This window comes from Chiloscyllium plagiosum, chromosome 28, assembly GCF_004010195.1.
Source record: "Chiloscyllium plagiosum isolate BGI_BamShark_2017 chromosome 28, ASM401019v2, whole genome shotgun sequence".
Taxonomy (NCBI): domain Eukaryota; kingdom Metazoa; phylum Chordata; class Chondrichthyes; order Orectolobiformes; family Hemiscylliidae; genus Chiloscyllium; species Chiloscyllium plagiosum.
In genome coordinates this window covers 306,775-314,100 of record NC_057737.1, presented here as the reverse complement: position 1 = coordinate 314,100, position 7,326 = coordinate 306,775, and the positions used below count along the sequence as shown (strand labels likewise).

Sequence of the window (7,326 nt, the reverse complement as noted above, 5' to 3'; positions counted from 1 at the left end):
TCCCACCCAGCCCCTCAACGCGATCCAAACTCCCACCCAATGCAATACCCAAACCCCCTCCCAAACCCAATCCACACCCACCTCCCTGAATGGAGTCAATGCCCCCCTCCCCCAGCCCTGTCCACAATCGCACAGCTGCCTCACCTTCGCTGGCACGGAATTGGAGGGCCCAGCCTCTGGAATCTTTGCTCCATCCCATTCAAACTCATTCAGGGACAAGGCATCTGCATCTAGAAGCACTTTATCCAGGAAACTAATAACTTCCTCTGCATCTTCCATCATCATGAAGAGTGCCCAATGGCAGTGATACCAACCCCAGCAGAAATCTCTCAGTGTCAGCACCAGCCGGACACTACCAGGCTGGGCGGCAAAAGTTCATTCTGCCACAAGTTAGATACACACAGCATTTCACAATGTTTTCTCCAGTCCCCCGAGATCTCCCACCCTAAATCTCAATTGCTTGCAGTCAGTTATCAGGATCAATGAGGTGAAACCATCACAGCCTGTGCCACTCCCCAGCCGTACACCTTATCTCTCTAACTGGTTAATGATTCTTTAAGGAAAAAACAACAGTAGTCGGCTGAATCTGCTTGATGACGATACTTCCTTCTTTTAACCGTTCCTTAATTTTGCCGAGTTTTCACTTTGAAATGTGTCAGGAGTTAGATCACTGCCAGCTGATGATAAAGCAGCTGAAATGCCTCCAACCCTAGCAGCTGAACAGGTCTCTCAGGATCTGAGCACAGGCCCATCAATGGCCAACACCAGAATCTCCACCTGCTTTCCTCCCACCCTCCTGGGTTCAGGGCAAATTACACCCCTGCACAGAAAATTCAGTGGCTGCCTCAAACACAACTCCTGTCATATCTTCCGTCTCTGAGCAAAATTCTAACACGCCCCCTCCAACACCTCGTCATACAGCTATATATAACCGCAGCTCTCAAACTGCACCAATCCCTGTCAGCACATGGCACTTGATCCAATCCTGCTCTGCTGCCCTCCTGCTGGAAGCAGATAAAGGTGCAAACTAAATAAAGAGGTGGAGTCAGCCTTTGAACCCATTGGCTTCTCAATCAGAGGATATTTTAACTCCTTAAACTGGGGAAGGAAATGGTGCTTACATGTCCTACAGCCAAAGGCTGATCTTAGGAGCTGCACAAAACCAGGTGGGAAGGTAGATTACAAAAAGGGAGAAGGTGGTGGGATCTCACAGGCTGACAATTAACTACTTACACCCGAATAGGAAGCAGGAAGGCGAATATAGCTCCAAAGAAAGCAGCGCAAAAAACGATTCACTCCCCAACACGATCTTCAGGAGCTGCAGCTTATGGTCAGTGTAGAGGGACTGTTACTTTGTATCTAACCCCATACTGTCCCTGTAATGGCAGTGCATTATGAGAACAGTGTAGAGTTAGCTTTACCTAAAGAGAGAGCTAAGAGGAGCTAGGAGGGAACATGAGAAGTCATTGGTAGATCGGATCAAGGAAAACCCTAAAGATTTCTATGGGTATGTCAGGAATAAAAGAATGACTAGAGTAAGATTAGGCCCAATCAAGGACAGTAGTGGGAAGTCGTGCGTGAAGCCCGAGGAGATGGGGAAGCGCTAAATGAATATTTTTCCCTCAGTATTCACTCTGGAGAATGACAATATGATCAAGGTGGTGTTAAAAATTCTGGAAAAAGTCCCCTGGGCCGAATGGCATTTATCCCAGGTTTCTCTAGAAAGCCAGGATGGAGATTGCAGAGCCTTTGGCTTTGATCTCTATGTCGTCATTGTCTACAGGAACAGTGCCAGAAGACCGGAGGATAGCAAATGTGGTTCCCCTGTTCAAAAAGAGGAGTAGAGACAACCCTGGTAATTATAGACCAGTGAGCCTTACTTCAGTTGTGGGTAAAATGCTGGAAAGGTTATAAGAGAAAGGATTTATAATCATCTAAAAAGAAATAAGTTGATTAGGGATAGTCAACACGGTTTTGTGAAGTGGAGGTCGTGGCTCACAAACTTTATTGAGTTATTTGAGAAGGTGACCAACCAGGTGGATGAGAGTAAAGCTGTTGATGTGGTATATATGGATTTCAGTAAGGCGTTTGATAAGGTTCCCCACAGTAGGCTAATGCACAAAACACAGAAACATGGGATTGAGGGTGATTTAGCGGTTTGGATCAGAAATTGGCGAGCTGAAAGAAGACAGAGAGTGGTGGTTGATGGGAAATGTTCATCCTGGAGTTCAGTTACTAGTGGTGTACCTCAAGGATCTGTTTTGGGGCCACTGCTGTTTGCCATTTTATAAGTGACCTAGATGAGGGCATAGAGGTTCTGGTCACTGCTTTATAGGAAGGATGTGGAAGCTTTGGAAAGGGTTCAGAGGAGCTTTACCAAAATGTTGCCTGGTATGGAGGGAAGGTCTTACGAGGAAAGGCTGAGGGACTTGAGGCTGTTTTAGTTAAAGAGAAGAAGGTTGAGAGGTGACTTAATGGAGATATAAAAGATAATCAGAGGATTAGATAGGGTGGACAGTCAGAGCCGTTTTCTTTGGAATGGTGATGGCTAGTACGAGGGGACATAGCTTTAAATCAAGGGGTGATACATATAGGACAGATGTCAGAGACAGTTTCTTTACTCAGAGAGTAGTAGGGGCATGGAACGGCCTGCCTCAAACAGTAGTAGACTAACCAATGTTAAGGGCATTTAAATGGTCATTGGATAGACATATGGATGAAAATGGAATAGTGTAGTTTACATGGGCTTCAGATTGGTTTCACAGGTCGGCGTAACATTGAGGGCCGAAGGGCCTGTACTGCGCTATAATGTTCTATGTACTCTGTATCTAGATGAGTATTGTTCCTATCCTGGGAGTGTTTGATGTTGGACAGTATAGAAACAAGGGACTGTGTTCTGAGGAAAAGACATTGGATTGACCCGAAAAGTTAACTCTGATTTCTCTCCACGAGCTGAGCTTTTCCTGAAATTTCTTTTTGTAGAACAAGGTTTATTTCCAATTTAAAAGAGTAGAGGATCCTTTACTCTGTAACTAATTCATTACTGATCTAGTAATCCGAACACCAGGGTCAATATTCTGGGGACATGAATTCAAATCCCACCAAAAGCAAGTGACAAAATTTGAATTGAAAAGTACCTGAAATTAACAGCTAGCCCAATAGTGACCGTAATAACTCAAGGGAGGCTGGTATCCCATCACTGTGTCACCCTTTATTTACAGATGCTGAGCCCTTGACACCAATCCAGCTCCCTCACAGCCAGCTCTCAGTGAGCAGAATCCCTGTCACTCCTGTTTATCTCTGTGAGCCAGGGCTCCCTGATTGGACAACGTTAACAGCCCCTGTATTCTATAAGGTCCACCTGGGTGACCTCATCACAATCACTACATTCAACCCCCTCAAGTCCAGGGATATAGGCCTGATATTTTTCTTATAGCCTATCCTGGGCCTTTTCACACCAGGTCCGGTACCTCCAATACAGCCTCAGATATGGGTGGCCTGTACTGGACCGTAGCCCTCCTCTTGTGCCTGAAGTGTCTCAGAAGGAAATAATCCTCCGTGGTAAGGCGTTGAGGCTGAGACATTCACGGTGTTCATATCAGACTCCAAGGTTTTTTCAATGTTAGGCGGACGGGGAGAACCCACGGGTTCGGACAGCCTTACTGTGTGTTCTGAGGGGCCAGGTATGTCTTGCTCCTGTCGCGTTTGCGAATTTGCAACTTTCATGTGGTCCACGTGCTTGTTCAGGACCATCCCGTTTAGTAAACTGTCTTTCTCACTTAGAGGAGTCTTGTGTCCAGCAAAGGTGTTCCTCGTGCCGTTTCAGCCTTCCCCACCTCCCAACATCCAGGAAAATCAGATTTAGCCTGGAGTCTTTTGTACTGTCCCTGTAGTTACATATGGGGTGGTCGATACTGGGATAGCTCGATATCGAGTGAAGTGGTAATGTGTTTCCTTAAGCCTGCCTTCTTTCTATTAGACAATGTTAGATGATGGATGGTTTGGAGCTGTCCTTATATGCCAAATACCATTCAACTTTAGGAAAGACTCAAACTCCCTTCTGGTAAATGATGGCCTATTGTCTATGACCAACACTTCCAGGAGCCTGTGTACTGCAAAAGATGCACACAGTTTTTCCATTGTTGTCCCATGTTTGACAAATGAACTCTGTGCATGTCCAGCCAACTTGGGTAAAAATCCACAACAACTAAGAACATGGAGCCCATGAAAGGACCAGCATAGTTGATGTGTAACCCACCCATTCCCTCACATGCAGGGGCGCTGCTGATGGTAATTTTTGTCTTTGTTGGTACTCTGGGCACTGTCCCACCAACACAGCTATATCTGCATCCAACCGTGGCCACAGGACATAACTCCTCACCAACATTTTCATTTTGGACACGCCCAGATGATTTTGGTGGAGTTCAGCCAGTATCTGGCAGCGACATTTGCTTGGAACAATCACTCTTGTTCCCTGAAATAATGTGCCATCCTCTACTGTGATCTGGGCCCTCCACGTCCAGAAAGGTTTCAATCCTGGTTGTGATGAACCTATTGTTCCCCTCATCACCACCAGCTGTTTTAGTTTTGCCAGATGGGATCCTTTTGTATCCATAATCTAAAATTATCAGAGGTAACCGGAAGGGTGTCCAGAAACCAGAATGGACTGTTCCAGGGGAGGCAGCTCAAGGCCCAAAACGTCGACTCTCCTGCACCTCAGATGCTGCCTGACCAGCTGTGCTTTTCCAGCACCACACTTTTTGACACTGACAACTTCCTAGACGGTGTTACAACTTGTAATTGTACGTACTGAGAATATGGACCCACTGCTGGATTCAGCCAGAAGCTATTGGCAGCAGGGCCTTGTCCTCTTTGAGCAGCCCCTCTAAGCAGGGGCACGTGGTCTGTTATTATGACAAATTTATGTCCTTAAAAGTATTGATGGAACTTCCTCACACTAAAGATGACTGCCAAACCTTCCTTCTCTATCTGGGCGTATTTATGCTCTGCATCAGCCACAGTCCTGGAAGCATTGGGCATTTTTCTCCATTGGATGACCTCTGAACCAACACTAACCTGATACCGTATGGGGAGGCTTCACAGGTCAGCACCAGCTCTCACTTGGGTTCATCGTGCACCAACACCTCAGACAACAATCGCTACTTCTTCACTTCCCTGAAAGGCTATGTCTTGATTATGAGAGCATTTCCAAGGTTGCACTATTTCAATAGCAGATGGAAGGTGCCAGAATGGAGGCCAGGTTATGTAAGAATTTTCCGTAATAATTCACCAATCCAAGGAAAGATCTAAGCACCAGTACAGTTGGGAGAGTCTGGGCACCTTTGATTGCCCGGACTTTATCTTCCAATGGGTTTAACCCAATCTTGTCAATTCTGTAGCCCAAACTGACCAGTTTGGGTGCCTGGAAGACACATTTTTCCCTTCTAAGGCGTATTCCCACCTTGGACGTAGTCCTTGGATATTTCTCCAAGTGTTTTTCGCTGATCATCCCGGTTATTAGCATGCCATTTAGATAAACAGGGACCTAGGGTAGACCTTGTAAAATGTTCTCCATTGTCCACTGAAAGGTTGCACAGGATGACGATACCCCAAATGGCAGTCATGTGTATTGATACAAACCCTTATGGGTATTAATTGTAGCATATTTCTGGGAATCCTTATCTAATCACAGTTGCAAGTAAAGATGGCTCATGTCCAGCTTTGAGGGATTGGGTATTTGTCCAACTGCAAGAAGTGGCTTACCGTTTGTTTAAAATCCCCACAAAGGTGAACTGACTCATCAGGCTTCACAATTGGTAAGACCCAGTGCTGCCCATTTCACAAACTGGGCTGGTTTGATGATTCCTTCGCTTTCCAGCCTCCTGGTTTCTGCCTCTATTTTTCCGTATTAGGCAAATGGCACTGGGTGAGCCTGGCAAGATTGTGCAATTGCTTCCTGTTCCATATGCAAGGTGGCGTTGGCTACTTTGATAGTCCCTGGACCTTCCTGAAAAATGCGTGGTTATTTAATTAGGACTTCACTCAGGCAGCCATTTTCTAATCAATCAAAAAATGTTGAGCCAATCAGGATCAATCTCTCACAACCAATTCTACCCAATCAGGCTTCGGCCTGAGCCTTCTACTACAATCAGTGGGAACTAAACCAGCTGCTTCTGACGAGAGACCGGAATTGAAGTTGTACCCTCAATCTGTAAGGGTTTCCTGGGATAGGTTCTCCATCTAACCGAGATTTTACCCAAACTCAGGGGTGGGAGTCCGGGGTGAATTTTGTTAAAGGCTGGTTCTGTGATCACTGACACAGCTGCACTGGTATTGAAACTCCATTGGAACTGGGTGCCTATTAACCAGGCGTTTATTTTGATTGGTTCTGATTTGGATGTTGCTGAGCAATTTAACTGTTCCAAACAATATGTAGGATTTTCCAGGGTGTGCGTTGTCCTGGATACCAGCATAGGAGGTCTCTTCCTCAATTCAGGTCTTGTGGGTCTCTTCTGCTGTCTCAAGTCCACATATCAGGAGCAACTATAATGGCATGCTGGCCCAGATCCTGAAGCAAGTTTTAACTGGCTGAGGTTTGGCTTTGTTTTGGGGTTTTGCTGTGGTTTGACCGAGAGTCCCTCTGTCCAGGACAATGTGTAATTGTCTTCACTCAAGTCATGTTCCCCAAGCTCAGTCGGACTAGTGACGGTTTCTACTTCCATCGGAATACCCTGCAACTCGTGCCCTACCTGCTACATTTTCCAACGGTAAAGTCAGTTGTAGTGCATGTTTGAAATCTAGTCAGGCTTCAGCCAATAGGCACTTTTCCATAGTTACATAATTTATCCCACATACCAAACGGTCCCTCAGCATCTCATTAAGGGGTAAACCAAAGTTACATGCCTCTGCCAGTTGTCTTAACCTTGTCAAAAGCCCTGACACGGATTCCCCCGGTTCTCAAACTACTGAGTAAAACCAATAGCATTTCACACTTAGAGCAGGCTTGGGGTCATAACATGCCTTAACTAAATCTGTCAACTCAGAGTCATATGGATGTACAGCAAGGAAACAGACCCTTTGGTCCACCTCATCCATGCCGACCAGATATCCCAACCCAATCTAGTCCCATTTTCCAACACTTGGTCAATATCCCTCCAAACCCTTCCTATTCATATACCCATCCAGATGCCTTATAAACGTTGCAATTGTACCAGCCTCCACCACTTCCTCTGGCAGCTCATTCCTTACACATACCATCTTCTGCGTGAAAAAGTTGCCCCTTAGGTCTCTTTTATATCTTTCCCCTCTCACCCTAAACCTATGCCC

General features: G+C 45.9%; 1 protein-coding gene across 1 annotated transcript in view; it reads right to left on the bottom strand.

Annotated features, from left to right (window-relative positions):
• Nucleotides 1-7,326, bottom strand: part of LOC122564195 (breakpoint cluster region protein-like) — a 74,984-nt gene that overhangs the window by 11,018 nt on the left and 56,640 nt on the right. The gene's annotated exons all lie outside the window — the stretch shown is intronic.